The sequence below is a fragment of the Ptychodera flava genome, chromosome 1 (assembly GCF_041260155.1).
Source record: "Ptychodera flava strain L36383 chromosome 1, AS_Pfla_20210202, whole genome shotgun sequence".
Classification (NCBI taxonomy): domain Eukaryota; kingdom Metazoa; phylum Hemichordata; class Enteropneusta; family Ptychoderidae; genus Ptychodera; species Ptychodera flava.
Window position 1 is genome coordinate 10117499 of NC_091928.1, and position 22128 is coordinate 10139626.

Genomic DNA, 22128 nt, shown 5'->3' on the forward strand with positions numbered 1-22128 from the left:
GGATCTTCTGGGACAGCTCTGTTTCACTTTAATCAGTTAGAATCGCGGCGGTTTTTTAATAAGAACCAAAATTTGCATGATAAACTGAATGCCCCACCTGGGATCTCAAAATTAGGGCGCTATTCTGTGTTCACGGCGGCTGGTCTATATTAAGTGACAGTTTCTACAAGTTAAGCAGTCTAGCTACAATATGTTTCTGCCAATCAATTGTCAAATGTAGTTGGCGTGTATAAATGTTGTGAATTGACAGTCTGCTCCTATTTTCTCCAGACGGACACGGTAATATCACGTTGACAGCCTAAGATTGACAACCTAATGGAGTTATGAGATTTTAAATTGCCCCTGTATAGTTTCAGTTCCATTTGCAAGGCTTGTAATCTGTTACTTATATATCACATTTACGTTTTGTTAATATTTTTGTGAAAGTTCATAAGTTCAGATTAGGAAAAAACTGAAAGGAATTTTTGGAGCTTTGATAAGCCTTGCCCAAACACGATTCTAGCAAAAAGTCATTGAGTCAGTTGTCTCGGTCATGACATCAAAAAAGCCAAGATATTATGGGGATTATTATTTGTAAATTCCGATCCATCATCCTGTTCAAACTGGTTGTTAACATATGCCACGAAATGCTATACAGAATGCCAACTGCTCTCAGACTACGTGTGGCAGTTATTCAACAATTTTACTCCCTTTTTTTTATTTGTAAGGATGACTGCAGTGAATGTCAGCTAATGCCTTGATGAGTTTTAACCTCATTACACGGATGTCTGGATAATTTGGATGAGATTCAGTATTTGGAATTAACCCGTATTCAGACATTAAGTAATTTCCATATCCATATCGCGTAGTTGCTCATTAAGGTCATTTTGTCATACCACTGCATACCTTTGACTCAAAGATTACATACACATTACGAGCGAGTAAATTTTCAATGCAGTCCTACTCAAAACATTTTTTTACATGAGTGAAAACCCCTCACATTGCGCACAGTGAAATGCAGATGTTCATACATGAAATCTGTAAGGTTTATCGTAGTCGTGTATTACCAATTACACATGCCAGTATAAGATCCGTGTCCAACATACAAGTTTCAGGTAATTGATGATATTGCTAGCAAGACAATTAGACAGAAAGTCAAGTCAGAATATGTAGCAGACATTCTCACCAGATGAATGGTTTTCTGTTCGTTAAACAAACAATTCTCTGCCCTGAAAAAAATGTATCTCAGAAAAAACAAAAATTGCATGCACAATCAAAATTGGCTGCAAGTCAGGAAGTAATGCAGAGCCCTAATAGAGCTGTATTTCGTGACTGAGACGCAAATAGCCTCCAGTCAAATTGTTCTAATTATATTAAATATGGTTTGAGTTTTCAGAGTACATGGCATAATGCCCCAGGATTATTCTGCAGGGTCACAGATGAATACCCACTCATTTTTGCATTTTATTGGTAGGCAGTTGGTATAATAATCATACTTAAAAGCAAGCCCTGGCATCTCTGAAAAAGAACGATAGTGTACGACCACCCTCTGATATTTGGATACAAGTTATCTTTTTTTGTTAAGTCTGTCTTCATATTGGGGCTATGGTTTACCGTTCTAACTCACACTTTTTCCAGTGTATGATAATGAAGTGAATGGTCCAGTCTTGCTAATACAGGACAGGCAATGATCAGTCATGGCAGTTGAATTTTTTCACACTTTGATTTGGCAGAAATTTTCAACATTTCACATTGTAAACAAATTTCCAGTCTGTCAGTGACACTGTCCGCACCTCAACAACCTTAAAACTTAGAAGGGAAAAGATATTTTACACTATTTTATGCTCTTCAATAGTATGAAAGTCTCAATCCAAAATGGCCGCCCCGTAGAAAAGGTGTCTCTATGGAAACATATAATGAGTGCCTAATTGAAAGATGGTATCAGCTCTGTCTGCCAAACCATATAAATCTTCAGCATATTGGTTGTCTCCCATGAGTGACAGGACTTGAAATCGATGTGTAACACTGACAAGAGAGCATACTTCAGTGTCGTCTGTCACAAGATTGCAAATATAATCAACAAGGGGATCATTCAATAATGAAGTTCCATGTCGGGCAGATGTGCACACTTCAGCTGTTAATTCTGCCGCAGTTTGAGTTTGCAGGAATGCCAAATGTTTAAGGTGACCACTTAAGGGCTTTTTACACAGGATCCTAAACAAACAACAAAGGATTTCCCAGTTGTTGTAAGACAAACACAAATCTTCAATCACTGTTTGAAATTTCCGGAAACAAAAACAGCTAAAGTGATTGCATGCTACAAATCCACACTTTGATATACCTCCAAGATTGAAATACCACTTCTCCTTTCAGACTGGCCAACTCAAGTATTTGTCATTGCCATGCAGTTGTAAGTAAAAAACGAGTTTTTAGAGCTGACAGCATTAACGAGTACAAGGAAAACACAGAAATAATTATCTGTTGATATGATTTTTCTGAATATTCTTTGACATGAGGATAAAGTGATAATTTGTAAGTAAGCAAAGAAAGTAAATTCACTGTGTGAATGTGTGAATTTGTCTTTAATCAGATAAAACAGCAAAATTTTCAACACTTCTGACCAACAAAACACAAAATAATGAATGTTTTCTTGGTTGAATGCTTGAGCTTGGTACTATTTTACAGTTTTTATATCATTATTTTGGAGTGAAAGAGATATTTGAGGGTACGGAAAACATGAGCAAGTCAAACAGCATAAGATGAATGCGTGTCCTTAAGAATTGTTTTCCGGGTCCTGCATGTTGTATTGGCAGGCAGTTACTATTGTCTACACATCAAGTACGTGTAAATCTGTTGCCAGGGCTGCCTCCCGGCCATCACTCCTTCAGGAAGTAAAGATTGTGAAAAGAATATAAATTTATATGAAAAGGACAGGAATAAAATCAATTCTTCAAAATTATCAAGGGCACAATCAGCTGGCTTGATGATGTCTCGAAATTTGGAAACTGCTCAAAATCTGACCTTTCCTGGACTAACGTTTCCTTGGACATGATTCAAATAAAGACAAGTGTTCTACCAGTATGCCGCATGTCTGTTTCAGTGATTATCAATGTCCAAGTTTATTGTACATTAACTAGAATACAGTGGAAACGAGGCCATAAAAGATATAAGTAAATCAGGGAATGTTACGATAGATTTGGAGACTAAGTGCTTGCTGTCCGCATTCATCTGTCTTGCTTTATTGCATCCTTAAAAATTCTTTAAAAAATGCCTGAAAGAAGTGAGTCATAATTGTTGAAGACTGGGAGAACACAGTTGTGGGATTGAATCATTAAAGTATGACTAGCCAGTGTTGGTGAATGTAGGCCGAATTAATGCAGTTCCTTCAGGGTTTTTAGACATAATAATACTGACTGTGTGTTGACTGCATGGATATCTTTTGCTGCCTGCATAATTTACAGTGGCAGTTCATTGCTTTTGGCAATTTGTGACGTGCTCAGCAGATTTCTTAAGCAGTTTAATGCTGTTTGCACTTGCCACACATACTTTTCCGAAGCGGAAACTTTGCTCAAGAACCAGTCAGGACTTTTTTAAAAAACAACTCAAAGGTTATTTCATCAGCGGTTTGTTAGACAGCACGGAAGCATTCGTAATGCAGACATGTGGCATACCGGTAGAACACATGTCTTTATTCAAATGATGTCCAGGAAACGGTAGTCTAGGAAAGGTCAGATTTTGAGCAGTTTCCAAATTTCGACACATCAACGGGCAAGCTGATCGTGCCCTTGATTCTGTTTAAATGAATAACAAAAAGATGTCAGACGACGAAGCTGAAAAAACTAATCCGGCAGATTTATGTAAATTACATGCAAATTGTGGCAGATTTGAACAGATTCTGTACAAATTGTGGCAGATTTATGCAGATAACATGCAGATGGCTGAATATGTAAATTACATGGATTCTGTAGATTTAATGTTATCATGTAACGGTGAAAGTAAATTTAGAGTTGACATTTCAGAGGGCAAATTGTATGGAAATGTCACTAGATGATATATGTGAAACAATAAAGATGAAAGACAATATAATAACATTTTCAATTTGGAAGTATTTTAGGCTGGTAGTATTATCACAGGAGGAAATGTAATGATTTCTTTCAAGCTGATTTACTATTTTAAGTTTCAGTTAAAATATTGTTGGTTAATATCAACGGATGATTGCACCGTCAGTCATTAATATTGCGCATACCCATGTATGGCACGGACATTGTGACAACCTTGGGTTGTATACCGGTTTATGTCATGAGTTTGTCATTTTGCTTGTTATCTATGAAGAAAGGAAGGCTGGAATAAAAGCAAACATTCATGAGAAAATTGTACGTGTGTTTGATGAGGTTTCAAAATACCATAGCTCCTCTCAAGATACGAAAATGATAACAAGATAGGGTTGTTGGTACCGGTAGATCTGCATTGTGTCTTCAAGCACGGTTGAAAAGGATGTCGGAAAACCAGCTATTCAGCATGTTCCATGAAAAAGGAGATCTTATGAAATAAAAATGACTCTTGAAAAAGCCTTAAGAAATGTCAAGTCACGAGATGATGTCTGCTTTGTAACCATGGTAACTTCCCTTTCCAAATTATCCTCCAAAGACGGAGGGGAAAACCTCAGAAAAGTATCAGATTTCCTGATAGTTCCATTATTTCTACGCAAAGAAATTTGAGATTGGACGTTCCATGGAAAGCCTTCCATCTTACCGGGAAGAGATTCCAGGAAGAGATTCCAAAATAGTTTCTATCCGTAGGACATGCAAACTTAGAATTGTCAAGGTATTGCGTTTCCTGATGTGCAGTAGTTAACCTGTAAGTCTGAACCAGCTTTAGATATTACAAGAGATCAAATAACTGTGGTAGTGCTGTATGGCTTGATGAATGCTGGGTAATCTGATCTGACGTGATGTTGTCCATCGTTGACCTCTGACCTGAGTCTTGTAGGGCAGCAATGAGAAGAGTCCTCCTTGTATGCTGGAATACACTCCATGGAATATCCGGTACATCTGGGAATTCCCATGTAACTGTTTACCCAGTGGTTGTGTGGTTTTGTGTATGTGTGTATGTATGTATGGATGTACCGTATATGTGTAAGTACGCAAGTACCTATGTATGTATGTATATGTTGTTATGGTCGAGTGTGTATGCATGATCACGTGTGTTCATGCATATCCTTGTGGTGAGATACATAGTGAATGTATATCTTTGTTTAGTGTGAAGCTACAAAGTCTGTGTGATGAAAATCGACAGATGGCATTCATGTCTGTCTTTCCTCCTGGGGCAACAAGGGACAGTTCAATTTGGTTACTCTCTGATATAGCAAGGTAAAATAAATTTCATTCAGTATTGTTGCAAAGAATGGGTGTCAATTGGTCCCCCTGAGTAAAGATACAGCAATGCAGTTTTCAAGGAGCAGTGATGGGTGTAGCATTTGTATAAGTGAATATTTTAAAAGAAGCTGTGATCAGCTGTGATAGCAGTGGTAGTCAACAGTGGTTGTAGAAATTTGTAGGGGAAGTAATGGAGGCAAAACCAGTAGTAAAGGTTGGTTTTGGTAGTAGCAACAGTCAACAGTAGTAAGGGTTAGTAGGGCAAGTAATTTAAGGTGTAGTTCCAGTGGTATGGTTATGATACAGAAGCAAAAATCATCAGCATCAGAGAAGTATTTGGTAGGACTGGTAGTAGTAGTAGCATAATGGTATCAGAGTATTCCATAGTATTTGGTAGGACTAGTAGAAGCAGTAGTTATCAATTGTGATAGTAAGATTACTGTTACTGAGCAATAGTTCCTGCTCAGTTGTACACTCACTCCTTCTAAATTACTATATGCGAAAGTAGCAACTTCTGATTCTACGTCAGCATTTATCACGGCACATTTTATCTGCCCAAGGAGCCAATGTGGAAGCATCTCTGCTCTTTTTGGTATCGTAGATTATTCACCATTTCACATCATGGCCATGTTTTTATTATCACAACTCAAGCTATACTGCCACTTGGGGATTTTTCAGTGCTGTAAACGGATACTATTGTCGGCCGTAGGGTCAGAGGTCAAGGTTACAACCCTCAGCCAATGATCTCTCAGTCAAACAGATTTCACAAGATTTAAATTCAGCATTTCAGCTGTCTTGATCGAAAGTTTTTCCAGCTAAGCCGGCAAAAATCCACAGTTGAATGTCACCCCCATGTTAGACTTGTGTATTTGTACAAGTCTTTTGCTGACTTGCATGATTCGTTTCCCTGTCCAGACGTTCCCTACAGCGACAGAAGATGTGTAAATTTCATCGCAATGTTTGTATTTTAGCAGACATGTGGCAAAGCCGGCTGTTAGAACCGGCTCGCCTCTTTTCACCGCTTCTTTTCAAGATGATTTTGAATCGTAACCGATACCATGTTTGCTTTTTGATCCGTGTAGACAGGACTTCTGACTGAATGTGTGCATTAGATTGCATGACGTTTTCACTTGGTCTTTATCCCCAGTCTGTCAAAAAAATATGCATGACTCTCCTGTATACCATGAATGCCAGTGAGAAATTCATGCATAAAAGCCTTCATGAAACACTGATTTTCTTCATAAAAGTGTTTATTTATGAATTTCTATAGAAACTATAAATTTGGCCAATAAGTTTAAAAATTGTTGTCTCTCATTCAACACTGACGTCGTAATGGATGAATAATTTACCAAATAATCTCATTGGGGAGATGCACTCCTTAAGAACAATATTTTGACTCACAAAATTTTTTTGTGATTTTGTAGTGTGGGTATCGAGAGCACAGTACAGTCAAGGGTCGGAACATGTGACCAAGTGAGGTTACGCTTTTTCCCGATCTCTTTTGCACGCGAGGGAGGGCGAATGCAGAAAATCAATATTTTTATTAATCAGAAAAAAACCGATTGCAAAAGTTCCCCAGGCGTCGGGAAAGTGGAGAAGATGACCCATTAAAGCTGTGTAATAATGAGCTTTAGCAGAAAATGAAGGATGAGGGGCCGAGAAACCTGTAATAAATGCATTCAGCTCGCAGCAATAAAACGTCTGAGAGCCGCGGGAACACAGGTGACCAGCCAAGATATAAATTGGTATTTTATCCCACAGAGACGGTGCGTCTTGTTCCGAGTATGCAGGCATCGCAATAAATACATATTCATGCTTTGCCACCAATCAGTTCCTAGATCTGTAATTTTTGTTTCCGACGAAAAAAAAAATGAACTGCAATATGATAAATGGAAAGATCTTTTCGTTTTCTTCTGTCAATTTGACAGCTAGTTTATTTGGGATTGGCGTTCCCTTGAGGTAAATCAGACTTATCAATCATAAGGTACTTTTCCATCTTTCGGGTTAAAACCGTGCTCTGCACAGAAGCCACACATTTGTCTTGAAGGCAGAATGTTTGTGATCGTGAAAGTTTTCTCTCTACGTGTACAGGCAGAAATTCTAATATTTCCATCGTACAATAGCTTGCATGGTATCAAGAATACATGAGGCAGTGAGTTAGTAGAGCTCGCATATTGGGGACAATAGCTCACTCTTTCGATAATATTTTCATAATTTTCGTCTCTTTAAAGTATGTTGATTTAAGAAGTGTAAGCTTTGCAAAGATAACATAGTACGTACATTATGCAATTTTATCAAAAGCGAAGGAGTTTTTGTTTGGACTAAAAATTCAGCGGGCCTTAAACTTTTGAGTGCCAAAGTCAACTTTTGTCACCTATATTTTAATTCACCCCAATCAAATTTTTTTCAGATTTTTGCCAACATTTTGATGGAAACCTGTAGCCAATGAAATGTGATGTCCATTTGGTCCAAAATAATCAAAAACATTACAGAAAAATTCATAAAAATTGTTGAAATAATGCACTAAAAATTTTGGCGGGAAAATTACAGCACTCAGAGTTAATAACTAGTGCACATACAGGCTGTGGTGACAAGTGAAATATGAGGCACTTTGATGTGATTTTGGGGGTCAAACCAAAAAGTGTATTTTACTAACAGGTAAAAACCAGCAACACAAAAGCTCTTTGGTTTCGAAATAAAACATGAGATATAGAACGCATTGGAAAAAGACTGCATTGGAAGGGTTTATTGTAAATGGATACGAAATGAGGGGCAACATATGAGATAAGCATGGCCATGTAGTTGTACTTGTGACATTAGCAGTTTTTGTACTTTCAAGCGTAACATCGGCACTTAATTGTTCCAAACCAAAGTGGATGGATAATATTTTGACATAATCTTCAGAAATTTGTACAGTTGGTAGTCATAGATACGGGAATATTCCACAATAAAATACATCAGGAACTCTTGCCGACGATGTCATCAGAATGTTGCCAAATTGCCAGTCAAAGCACGAGAATACCTCATGCATTGCTTTCATACTCAGTGAGTTATGAGAACATTCCTGTTTCCCAATACATCCATTCAAAGTTTATGAAAAGGTACATTTAAGAGCAGTTTAACATTTTATGCTTTGATTCTCTGACCAAGTTATAAATAAGGCATGGGTTTCGTTTTAATTCCATATTCCCAACAGGAAATCAGCGGTTGATGTCGGCGTATTTTCCAAACGCTAAATGTCAATGCACTGTCACAATGTTCACTGTCATCTTTCCATTGATTTTTTCCGTGATGATGATTTTTTTTCCCTCTCCTCGATAATTTTCCTCTATTGTTTGTAGAACTGAATGATCAAACGCTAAATGTAGTTTGATCGTATTACTTCTAATGGGACAACAACATCAATATTTTTGTTCCAATTAATTGGTATACCAGCATGGGCAGACTTCGTTGATTTCAGTGCATCCGTGCGGTACTTTTGTTATGCTAATGAAATGCTCAAAAAAAAACCTAATTAATCTCTTGCCGAAGCCGTCCAATTAGCACAAATGTACCACGATGGGCCTGGACAGACAATGCAGTGTTTGCTATGTATGACATTGTTTGTTAGTTTTCCCCGTTGTCTTGATGTGTGTGCTATTCCAGAGATAATGCTCTAAATATGGCTCTGTTTTTGTTGCCGTTTTACGACTTTGAATTTGATCACAATTACAGGTACCAGGAGCAAACACACAGACAGACAGACAGACAGACAGACAGACAGACAGACAGACAAATACACAGACAGCTATATTCAAACAAATAGATATAAACAGACAAATAGCTAGCCAAATAGGAACAAAAACATTAATTTGATGCGAGAGCAAGGGAAGTATCATGTGACCAATTCCGGAAAGATAGGGGTATCAAATTGTTAAAGAATGGAATATGGATGGCATGGTACCGGATAGGGCCTCAGTTGTGGATAAACCTATGGCTTTGAAAGGAGGTGAGCGATAGAGGGGAAGACAGGAACATTTACGGAAAAATGGCGTAAGAGATGGTGTTTCAAAAAGGAGAGCGTGGGACAGAGAGGAAAATAGTAAGAAAGAAAGAGTATGTGAATGAAAGAATGGACAAAATGGGGGTGGGGACAGAAATATCAGATATGAATGTAGAAAGATAAGTTTCAAATATGTATTCAGAGAATCTCCTTCCGGGAGGATTTGTTACAAATGGTGTTGAAACAGGATTGGGAATGTAATGGATAGGCATCGTAGGTGGGGGATACAGGAGATGTAAATAAATTGACAGGTTGCCATGGAAATCTGTATATTTCTCCTTCAAAGAACTTTAAAGCCTAGATGGTTGTTATGTGAGTCATGTATAGAGTGTATCGGTACAATGAAATCTTCTGCAAATATTTGAAATACATCACTATCTTAGTGACATTGACAATAATCCAAACACATCAGCATGATGGCAAAGTGAAAAAAGAATTCTTTCGTAATTTACACAATGACCAGCGCATTAATTCCATAAGCCGTGTCACATCAAGCAATTAGCTATATCTCTATTGTGATGGCCATTTTTGGCTTTTCCAATATTCCGCCCGACTATAAGCCTCAAAGAGAATCCCGAACCCTAACTTTCATCTCCATGCTAAAATCCTACTTAGTATAGAATTAGGCAGAGCTTAGCTTCAACTTAGTTCAAGACCATGAACACGCCAGGTTTATTGCAAGTGTAATCTTCAGAAAAAGCCTGATTTATCGCCCTTCTTGTGTGAATTTTGTAAACGTCCATTATTTGGGATTATGATAAATAAAGCTTGACAATCAGGTGAGCCACCCAGTCATTTAAATAGTTGACCTTTGACCTTTTTTCAAAAAAGAGCCCTGTAGTAATAAGAAAACTAGCCCAGAGAGCGTAGTCGTAGCTTTCATGATTTATGGTCGTCTTGCAAGTTTAGCATTCACAGATAAATTTATTGATTATGAAATCTGTTGGCCATGGTTTCAGCAACTGAAATTTATGTGTGCCAAATGTGAAACTTGACCTACGAGGAAAAAAATTATATCGTTGTGGTGTGTACTTTGAATTGAAAGTGGAGCAGAAGTTGAATCGTGACACATATTTTTGATTAATTGTAATGAATTTATGGATAAATTAATAATAGTGGTCAAGTCATAATTGCCTGAAGCAAGGGCCACATAATGTACATCAGTTTTTGTTTTCCGAAAAAGGATGTCGTTCACTATGGCATGTACAAAGTCAATCAATTACTTTTGAAAAAAGCTAATGTTGGTACCTGTTTTGCAAGAGGAAAATTCCTCACTTGTTTATTCTTTATAATGACAGGAATAAGGGTGACCATTATGGTGATATAGCCCTGATCATGATGATATTGCCATTGATCATGATTGTTATATAGCATTTCTGATGCAAAATGCTGTTTGAAGGCACCTGGATTTGGCAAGTCTTGATAACCAGTACAGTGAAATTACGGCCTTTCAGTGATATTGAAGGATAGCTCTCGCAAAATTTATTGTAATGATTCTTTTTTTTTGTTGGTGGAGAGCGACAAAAGTCGGCTAAAAGTTTCAATACCCGAGGGCGCTTTCCACGAACCCCCTCCCCTCTTTTAGACAGTGCCCTCTAGCAATGACTGTTCCAGTCATGCAGAAATGGTGAAAAGACAGAACTAAATTTCAGTGGGCGGATGTGATTAGGTCATTAGTGGAGGAAGCTCTTTTATTTTCAAAAAGGAAAAAAAAAAGTAGACAGTTGAAGGTTGAAAAACTGAACAGTGGAAGGAGAAACGACTGTTTATCTTGTATTTTCCGGAATTCATCAAATGTGCATTAGCAATTAATGATGTTTAACAAGGCATCTCAATAGCTTCTCAAGATCTGATGATCAGCAAAAAAAATGCAAGCAAATTGGAAGAAAACAATTTGTCATTAATGTTCAGTAATTGATGTAAATCACATAATTTTTAACTGTACATATTCAGGAAAGGTCCTTGTAGTACATGGATTGGAGGATAGACTTCGTCAGATAGTGGAATTCTCCAGAAATTTTGTTGGCTCAATCTTCCAGAGTACATATGTGAGGTACAGCTTTGTTGTATGCCTGACAGAGGAGCATTTAGTTGAGGGATTGTGTCATGGTTCATGAGTTAAGGTAATAGTTCATGAAGCTGGGGGTCATGGTTCATGAGTTAAGGTCATAGTTCATGAAGCTGGGGTCATGGTTCATGAGTTAAGGTCATAGTTCATGAAGCTGGGGTCATGGTTCATGAGTTAGGATCATAGTTCATGAGGTTGGTTCATAGTTCATAGCATTTGGAATATAACACCAGGATACGCCAGTTGATTAAAATACATAACTTGGTTATTAGAAATGGTGAAACAAATTCTACAAAATAATCATACATTTTTGTCCAGGGGATATGTTCTCATAGTTAGTACTCAAATTAGCCACCCTACAACTAGGGAAGAACTTTCTGACATGTATCAAGTCACCGTTGTTAAAGCCTCTTCTCAACACCATTGTTCCCTCAGATATTCTGTTCACATTGACAAACAGATTCTTTCAAGTCTAGCAAAACTTATGAATAAACCCAAATCTTACATGCACATCATACTGTATCATCATAGCCAAGGATGTCATCTGTCATGATTTTTTTTGGTCTGAGTTTCTCCATCAAATGAAAACATTTCAGCTCATGATTTGAGGGATTTTACCGTTCAGTGACAAATAAATAAACTCTGCCATAAATTGGCTGCAAATGTCTACATTTTGTAGAGAATAAGTCTTCAGCAACACATAAAATTATTGATTTGGAAACAAATAGAGAAATACTACATGCAGGCCGAATAAAAAGAATATCAGTAACCTAACCTACTGTATTTTAGTCCCACCAGCCCAAGTTATTTTCAAATTTCAAATATAACATGCGAAGTACCTGATATTTTCTACATACTCTAAGTTATGGCAAGCAACAAAATGTGGGTTTCCATCAACCAGTTAACACGGGGGGCTTGTCGCGGGCAACACCACTATTTTAATTTTAGTCAAATGATAGCATAATAGCATTGAAGTATGAAATTATTTGGATGTTTCCAGGAAAAAGACACAGCTTGACGTCCAACTGATGTACATTAAGAAAGCGGTTGATATTTGGCCCGCCTGTCTTCACAGTGGAAGATGAACACGTATCAGACGCCACCGTATTTTTTTTTTACATGAAATTATCTCTGATCACAGCAGTAAATGGGCCTTGGCAGACAGTGATAAGATCTCTCTCAGAAATGTCAGAAAAATTTTGACTTCTTTGGAAAATGCCAAAAGCAGGGGAAAAAACTCGCAAACCATTTCCTTTAATGCTCTATTTTCAGATCCCATGCTGTTGGGGGAGTCTGTGCCTTATAGTGGAATTACAGATGGATTCTTTTGTATAAGTTACAGACTTAAAATGGTAGATCTGATGTGTTCTATTAGGATGAAGGAAAAAATATGTAAACCATCTCTGTTTTATAAAGAAGATTTACAGAGAGATAGACCACTGTGCAAATAATTCAAATGGTATTGTCATTTCAGAACTACTTTCAATACTCCCACCCAGTTCACCCCTGGTTTCTGTTAAACTGGTCCCACACTCACCATTGATGGCATTGAGTTTTGGGCCGAACCATGATGTTGAAAGGGTGAAAGATGTTGACTGTGCAAGGAACTGGACTTTGAATTGATTGGCCGACCAGCAATGAAACTAATGTTCAGTTTAGTTAGATTTCTGAATTTCAGAGTTACTTGGGAGTTAATACTTGTAGCTTGAAAGTGAGTGTCTAGTGGGGACAGGTGGGAAAATCTTGTTATTTTTGTCGCCACGTGGGCGTTCGTAATTTCATATTCTCCAGTATAATCTGTTCATACATTCAGTAGGTGAGGCTGTTGTTAATCTGGTTCTCAGAAGAATCTGAAGGACAGAAGCCTGGAAAAGTCGCACAATTCCCAAATAGATGTATTTGTTAAAAAAAGCTGCAAGATGGGCATTGCATCATCGGTGCGAAAATCAATAGCTCATTTCAAAATTTCTGGCAATTGTGTCCATCCATTAATTGACAGGGAAAGGTCATGCCAGCAGAGATAGAATTGATTTTTCAGAACGACATCAAAATGTTGCAATGTACACAGTGGGTATTGTTATTGATGCTGATGTGGATGGAACGACTGAATGTTCTTGTTACCATATAAGGTACCAGTGGGTCACCTCTGAAATGCTAAGAGTCAAGGGAAATGTATAGAGTGAAGCGTGTAAGTGAACAAGGTAATGTGGGTTCATTTCATTAGTTTAAGTTAATGAAATTACCCGCATGTAGTTTGAAGCGAGGGTAGCCTTCGGTATTTGCTTGATTTCTGCCTGATATTGCAGACAACCATGGGATATGCAGTAATTGTCCATGACTGTTCACGTTCGGGAAGCAAGGCATCATGGGAAATCCACCTCCTGATGAAGCGGGGCATTGTGGGAAATGTACCCAATGCAACGCTGAGAATTTCAGTTGCAAAGCTTTCATGGTCTTAACCATAGTATTCCAGCCAAATGTGGAACTTCTTGGAATCGATTCTGTTGGCACCGTTCAGTGTTTGATCAAACAACCTTTTGGAGGTGATATCAGCCTGTTTTCACTTCCAAACATCAAATGCTGTATCCTGAAGCCAGATGTGATATTTATAAATGATGTATGCATATGTGTGTGTTTGGCATAAAATTTAATGAGTTCCAACGGTTTTTCACTCCAGTTCATTTTCAATCACTGATATGACTGCATAGGAACAAACTTTTGGCGCCGTCAAGACTGCCAATTTTGTTTTGGAACGCCACGCAAAACATTTAATGCTTATGAAGCTGTCAGTGACTAAATGTAGTCAACAGGAAAGTGAGGAAAAGATGGACGCACGGAAAGAAGCACACAATACTTAATCTGAATTGAAATATTTTTAGATAGATGACAAATTTATTGCCGCTCAAAGGGTTAATGATATATACCTGTGTTCTGCATCCAGAACAAAAGCAGGGAATCGATGCGCTTACAAAAACACACAGCTCTTGTATGCTTTGAAGTCCCCTTGCCCGAATTGCACAAAACCTCAAGTTCATACACAGATTTAAAACCTCAAGTTCGAAGACAGATTTAAAACCTCAAGTTCAAACACAGATTTAGAGGAAAACAGAAAACAGAACAAAGGAAGGTAAGGGAGCTCAGAGGAAGAAATGTTTTCACATCTCTGCTGTGTAACTGGCAGATGCTCCTAACTAAGTTCATCATACCCATCTTCAATCTTATAAAAACTTAAAATTTCTCGGATCACCTGGCAGAGTGCTATACTTTGCTGTATTTACCGCACGTAGACTTGCCATGATTTGAAATGTGTGTGTTTCTCAGTAAAAAACTTGAGGTTTGAGTGACTTCAACTCATCAAAGACTGGAGTTTATAAATGAAAACTCATTTTCATCATAACTGGGTATTGTTTATTGTGAATTTTGACATTTCAGAACTCAAATTTCAAGGGATTTCATTTAGTATTTTACAGAGATCTACCTCACTAAATATCCATTATGGTGAAAGGATTTTACTAATTAAAATTTTACTAGTTACGTTGGAGAAAATTAAAACAAAATTACAGTTGTCGCAAAAAGTTGTTTTTACAGCACAAGTCGTCGAGGTGTGGTGAATAGACTGGCAACAAAGTAAGATAGATGTCTGTGACTACCGATAGATGAACTCATAGATGACAGAGAGTTTTGACACATTTTCAATGGAAACTTCATGAATGCCATGATGTAATGTATCATGCTAGCTTCGATGCCAGTCTTGTTCGTAATTGAAATTAGAGAAACGTTCAGTTTTTTTCTTTGGAGAATTTGAAAAGATAGCTGCCGTGACGATTACCATCAGAGATCTCAGTCGCAAAGTTGTCTGTTAAATTGTAAAATTAAAATCTTTATCGCTGGGTATTCAGAAAGAGAAAAATTCATTAGATGTAGATTAAATTCCAGCGTGTTGGCAGCATGACAGGATGCGATGGACACTCACGACTTAAAAGATAAAAAAGGTGTGTTTATGACATGAATCTTCCATGAGGGGAAAAAAAAGAGAAGGGAAATGTGGAGTTATTACGTTTTCATCTGTAGGGATAAATCAGTGTCATGTCTCATATATCCGATTTTAAATTTGTTCAAAAAACCTGTTCTGCAGTTAAGGTATAATGTACCCCGGGGACAGATATTTAGAATCTCAAACTTTTACAATATATTTTTTGGTCTTCCACTTGTGGGAGCTCATTTTCAAGCTTGTTAAATAAATAGAGTTTTCACCAGCTTATTTTTTGCGAAAATTAAAAACGTTATTTTTTCTACAGCGTCAACACAGGAATGGCAGCCATTTTGATTTTCAAATGTTGATTAATATCTACTTACATGTAATTTGTTTCTGTAGTACCGAATTTTGCACAGAGAACCCTGAATTTTATTCTTTTTTTCGAAAGGGAATAGGTTAAAATTTCCTCTCGGAAAGTTTCAACACAAATTTAAGTCTGTCACTTTTGAGATACGAACTATCTTGAAGGGCCAGTAATCCCAACTTTTGATGGTTTTTTGACTATTTTCGTTTTGAGCATCAATCATAATTTCTTGTACTACTCCCCAAAGCATGTTGATGTATACAGTATTCAGCTTATCAAATCAGACTGGACATGAGTAAAGTGTGTTTTTATCGTGGGCGAGTGAATACTGGTCCAAACTACCGGTAGAATACAAATATAGACAATAACAGTGCATTTTATACATATAGACACTATGTTGAAAAGGTAAATAGTGGGTGTTTAAACATTCTTTTGCGAGTATAGTAAGAATTTGTGATTGACATGAGAAATAAAAATAATGAAAAAATCAACAAAAGATAGCATAATCCATTGTTCAGGCCATAATATATTTACCGTGTCTGAGAGATAAATGTACGCAATCCCACAGCCAGTTACAATCTAGAACAACCACACATGATGAAAATACAGTGCATTTCTTGGTGAAGATATTCTACAGTTTGACAAGGTATAAGGTGGTTGTTCAGTATTTCAAGTCACGAACCATTTCTAAATTGTACCTTCTTGTTTGTGAGATTTTTAACTGATTGCTTGCCCCCATCCCACCCATGAAAACTGTAACACTGAAAGTAACTCTGCATTAGTAGTGCTTAGATGCAGCCATTTAAAGTATTGCTACATTAGTAGTCGGTAAATGTTCAAAGAATATTCTCAGGGAACAGTGTGTGTTTCTCAGAAAACACTGATATTCCCACTGTTCATCTGTTCAGAGTCGTCATATCCTCGGTTAGACGTCGCGAGAAAGCAATTTGCGTTGATAACGTTTGAGAAAAAGAGGAATTTTACTTCTAAACGGCCATGTTTGTTAACAATTAACGATTATGTCTTAGTTATTTGCAGTGCAGTAAAGCTGATACGCTGTCAAAATCGGAGGCAGTTTCATGCGGAAAGTAAAATATTTACCGTTTGGTTTTATGGGTGTAGCGCCGATAGCGTCTCGCGTTCTTCAGATCTCGGCACCATTGTGCCACTCAGGTAGTTTTTCACACACAAAAAGATGGTTTGGGGGCGATGTTGTTATCCACCAGACAGTCGTGATGTCAGTTACGATTTACAAAGGTTCAGAACAAATCAAAACGTAGGCAGGGGTAAAATTTCGCTCCAAGTTTGAATCAGGAAAAGAGAAGCTGATGCTGGTTGCAATATTCCAGCCATAAACTATGGATATAAAACAAGTGTTTTATGCAGATACTCTCTCCTTCTGCCTCAAATGCCCTTGAAAATCTCACGAATTAATGTCTCCAATGGCCAATATTATGCAAATAGGGCAATAAATGAGGTATTTACTGCATAAATGTGAAGAATACAACCAACAGTCGTCTTTTAGAGCTCTGTTTACAACTGTATCTGGTTGTATTTAAATTTTTCACACACAAGCATTGAAAATTTCAAGATAATCACTTATATATATATATATATATATATATATATATATATATATATATATATATATATATATATATATATATATATATAAAATATTATAAATTGAGCACATTTAATGAAATTGTAAAATGTTAGAGAAGTCATCATATCGACATTGGACATTGGACATTTTGTATTTGTTGTTATCAAGTCATTGCTTCCCACCTCTATCAAGATGAACAAAATCTTACCTGTTTACAGAATTGAGATAGGTACCAAATTTGTCGTCTCCTTAGATATTTCCAATTGTTTGAAGAATATTTTGATTATACGATTATTCAGTGTAAGTAGTATCTTGAAGCGACATACATATTGGAAATGGCAAGGTCAGTGACTGAATCAAAGTTCATAGGTCAAATAGCAGAAGGTCACTGAAAGCAGTGACCAACTGGAAACAAGTTCAAGTATTTTTATACAAAAAAATGAAGAAACAGTGTGATAACATTTTTAACAGAAATTCATGGCACCGCTGTGTTCAACCAGCTTTTTCATGATATAATTTCTAGCAGAACTTTTCCCCAAATCTTTTGATAAAAATTATACTCTTGCAATTTTTGCAAGTATTTCGTTGACAGAGCAAGGCATGCCTCAGAACGCAAGCTCACTGTGTTGTTTAAGGTGGTTGGAAAGGCTAGAGCGTCAGTTATAAATTTCAACAAAACTATTAAAATATAAAAGTAGTCAACATTCTCTGTGGAATAAAAAAAACTAGACATTTGGGCACAAAGGCATTGCAGAGTTATAGCCTGTTGAAACTTCTGAAAACTGACCAAATAAGAAGAAGTTGGGGAGTCCTTAGTGTATAAATTATGGTAGAGGTCCCCTAGCTGTTAATAAAATGTTTGAAAAGGGAAAGTCATTATTTGCTGTTTTTCAGGAAAGTTTGACAAGGTGGTGCTGGCATTCAGAGTGAGTGACTGCTATTGTAAATGCATTTTTAGATTCTTGAGTGTCAAAGAGGTGTCAAAAGTGAGATTGACCAAAAAAACTGCTCTATGACTTCAAAAGAGGGGTGCAAATATGGCTTGTTTCCAACATTTTTGACAGAATAACAGTTTTCCTACATAATTGTATACCAATTTAATCCAACTTTGAAATGAGATATGGACATGGAATTTTTACAGCCTATTACAAGGTTACAGATAGATTTGTACGGCACAATTTTCCTGTATTTGAAGTACTTTTTGAAAAATCACATTTTGAAATTTGAAAGAATTTTTAATAATTTTTGATATATAAACCCATGTAAAATCATAAAACAAATTTTATTTACAAATCCTGCCGTACAAATCTTACAATAAATAGTGTCAACATATTTATAACTAATTTGGTAATATTAATACTATCCAATTATTATTAAATTCAAATATGTAAAAAAATATGAAAAATTAAATTTTAATATTTACTGGTGTCATATTTCAAATCATGGCTGCAAATATACAATTTTTATATTCTTTGGAGAAGCTATTAACTAAGGGAGTTATCCTGAAAATTTGAACTGAATATCTTGATTCTAACACTTGAAACTTGACATTAACGCTGAGAAAAGAATTGGTGCAAAATAGCCTTTCCAACCACCTTAAATCTCCACTACACTTCAAGTAGTTCCATAATCTGATAGACTTTGGCAGCTGTAATAAAGTGAATTATATAATTGCCTCCACCATAGTTTTTTTCCTCAGTTCCAGACTAAAGACGATTGATGAAAAGAGGCAGATCTGTGTGCGCACGATAGCTAGAGACATTCAGTTGACTATCAGGTTGCGTGTCTGCTAGCTCACAAAACACTTTACCTGATACATGTGTGTGTATATTGTAACTTTCCCCAAGACTTGAAACGTAACAAAATATTAATCATAGCTATTCATATGATTGGTATGCCGGTAGAAAAACCTGTTTCCATGGTAACAGCCCCTATTATGTTGTAAAGAACCTGGCCAAGGGAGAGCACGTTTTTAAACAGTTTCTGTTGAAATATGTGCCCGCATAGGTAGCTTTCATTGTGAACAGCGCCTGCCGAAATTCTGGTTGGCATTGTTGAAATGTAGATAATGATTGCAAAACTGTAGCTGGGAGCCAAATCTTCCATCTTGAAATCTTCTAAATCTTGTAAACGGTATCTGCTTCGTATTTGTTACTCCCTCCCCCCCCCCCCCCAAAGAAAGTCAACATCCCTAGGGAGGCTGAACAGCGGTAGCGGCGTTTTAGAATGCGATTTTTGAATCACCATCTTCGAATGCATTGACAAGCAAGTAAGGGAGGGACCATTGCATATTTAGAGGGCATTGATCAGAAAATCTCAAAACAGTTTGTTAACATGAAAACTTTTTTGCAAAATTCTGATGTGCTTCTTTTGTAAAAAAAAATTTTGTGAGTTTAATATGAGAACACAAATCAGGGAATTATACATGAACTGAATGAAAATTGTGTCTAATCGTGGAAAACCACAAAAAACTTCTCTTACCAAGGTGACACCCACCCCTACCCCCCTTTTAACCCCTTCATAAAGCTCAATTTCACTTAATATTATCCATTGATAATGACTCACTAATTTGCACACTCAATAATACACATTTCACAAATGAATACAATTATTTAGGACATTGAGCGTTAGATGTCCCCCCTGAAATTTAATGGTCCATCCCTAGCAGTGTCACATGGTGCATATCAGAATCAGCAGACCATAGTAACCGTACATGTTGTGTCACTGTGATCTCAATAAATGGCTATGTACAACAAAAATGACTTGATATTATTAGTTCCAGGGATACAGTTCATCCGTGCTAGTTTCCCCGCTATTCCATGCCTGGTTGGTTTCCTCGGCTGTCTGGTAATATCCGGTGCATGTAGAGGGGATAGGGAATATCCGTGTTATTTTATGTGTATTCTATTTTATCGCACTTCATTATTCCGAAAATTCCATGGAAGTACTCGAACTAATTTACAAGTATACTCGATTTGAAAGTACCAATAGTGAATGGAAAATTTGAAAATCTCCCACAATTTCAGAACAAAAATTACTTAACAGTGCTACTGGAAGGAAAAGATACCTGATAGATACCTGAAATGATGTGTTACTTAATAATTAATACACTGCCATTATAATTATTAAGTTAAAAATGTTATAGTGTGCATAGATTTGATCGTATTTCCAAGTGGCTCTGTAGAGATCAGAGTTGTTTGTGTGTAAAAAGAGCACATTGATTATCTCCATTCAGTTTTAATTAATCCATAATATCCTCCGTTTTCGATTCCAATGTTGAGAAAAGAAAAATATATCGTCAGAAGTAGGTTTCCTTGACCTCAATTTTTGTAATGCATGTATTTCACGATTTTTTCCTGATGAAAACTTTCAAATCTATCGGAAATGAAAAGAATTGATGAGAAAGGTACTAAAAAATGTAGGAAACATCACACATGAGTGTGACTGTTCTTTTCACACAGGAAGTTTATATCGGTGTTGGCGAGAATAAAATCAGCTTTGTCTTCCTGTTCTGTGTTGAAAAAAAAATACCTTCAAAGGGACGGAAGTTCCAAAATGCATTTATTGTATTGGGCAGGTAACAGCTAATGCGTCATATTTCATCCTGAAATAAGCACCAAAAAAATGATTGATATCCGAATATGCATCACTTTCATCGCTATGAACATCTCAGTTACTGCTCAACGAGTTTTTTTGAAGAACGATTAACTTGAGCTACGATCTATATTGAACCATCAATTCCACTGAATATTAAGAAACAAAATTACCTGAACGTGAATTTCATAGAAAAAATTTGCTTTTGCCGTTCATTGATGAAGTGCCATTCTTATCAAACAGAAATTTTATTGATGTCAAGTTGGCCATTCAGCGTGTTGCTTGTTAAATCTTTTGTCCCATCTCACTAAGGCGTTTAATGATTAGAAATTTTAGCTGTGTATTGAACGTGATCATTGATATAGGCAAGCCAGTGTACTTTTTTCTAGTTTGGATCGCCACAAAATCAACACTGTTTCATTCCTTCTGTACTGTTTTGTACTCAAAGCTGGACTATAGAGGGCAGTATATTAACAATGCTGTTCACACAAGCTGCAGCATATGTTCAGAGGAAGTGTGGTGTGAAAATACAAAGATCCACTCAACTTGGTTAAATGCTTGCTTTTGTCCTAAGATAATTTGGCATAAACCTTACATGTAAAAATAATAAAGCATAGATTGTTCCAAATGAGTTGTCCAATATTGTACTTGTTTACCTTTATATGTAACTCCCTTTTACTTTTAATAGACACTGATAGTTATAATATAATCTCAGAAGTGTTAATCTTTACAAAAATGAATTATATGAGGACGACTTCGTCAAATTTATGTTATTGATGAAATATGTAGGAAACTATCAGAGATAGCTGAATTATTAGCTTTAGCAACCCACAAACACACTGCTTCATGCACTCAGTGTGGACATTTTATATCCAGAACACATTTCCTTCAAATTGTCCCTATCATTTACATGCCTTGTGTCTTCCTCGTGTTCATCTCTTTAGCATTCCCATCAGGGTCTCCCTGAATCACACGTCGCTGACCGGAATCTTCGCATTTACGTCATCCATTGAGGGGTGAGGTTTAAAGTCATGTGACGTTAAGTCGTAACTCAGTCTACTTTGAATGCCTGAATGGCGTAACTATCTTTATTTTTTATGCCGGGGAATTAGCGGCCATTAACC

At 36.7% G+C, this 22128-nt stretch overlaps 1 protein-coding gene across 5 annotated transcripts in view; it reads left to right on the forward strand.

Moving 5' to 3' along the window:
• The window catches only part of LOC139129715 (liprin-alpha-1-like), a 201992-nt gene that overhangs the window by 151077 nt on the left and 28787 nt on the right, over positions 1-22128 (forward strand). The window lies entirely within an intron of this gene.